The sequence below is a fragment of the Limulus polyphemus genome, unplaced genomic scaffold (assembly GCF_000517525.1).
Source record: "Limulus polyphemus unplaced genomic scaffold, Limulus_polyphemus-2.1.2 Scaffold1393, whole genome shotgun sequence".
NCBI classification, from domain to species: Eukaryota; Metazoa; Arthropoda; class Merostomata; order Xiphosura; family Limulidae; genus Limulus; species Limulus polyphemus.
The window spans coordinates 230912-231430 of record NW_013667003.1 but is presented as its reverse complement, the minus strand read 5'-3'; positions in this window follow the sequence as shown (position 1 = coordinate 231430).

The window sequence follows — 519 nt, the reverse complement described above, 5'->3', positions numbered from 1 at the left end:
TATCTAGTAAAATATCTGTCGTAGATGACTCAATGTCTTCTTAACTCCGAGATGTCCTCCTGTTAAGCTATCATGGAATTGACGCAGCACAACTTCCCGTAACATTCTTGGTATAACTGTTTGCCAGGTCGTAACTTTCCCATCTGCAGTTTCCCATCTCCGGAGAAGAATACCATCTTCACGCTTCAACTGGTCCCATTGTGCCCAATAGTTCTTTGTCACAGGGCTTAAGCTTGACACCTTCTCCCAAGCAGGATGCAAAACATTTGCTTTTATAAAATCAATATTTGGCTTCAAATCTTGGTCTTTCTCCTGTTCTGCTTTGATATCTACATTTGGTTCCACTTCACCATCATCAACTCCTTCAGTCACTTTGAATTCAGCTTGATGACACGTGGTTTGTCCAACCTCTCTTTTAACACTTACCGGAATTTGGACTTTGTTGTTCCCAAATGTCGAAATTAATTACCCACTTCCTCGGTAGTAAGTAGTCTAATCCTAATATGCATTCGTCTTCAA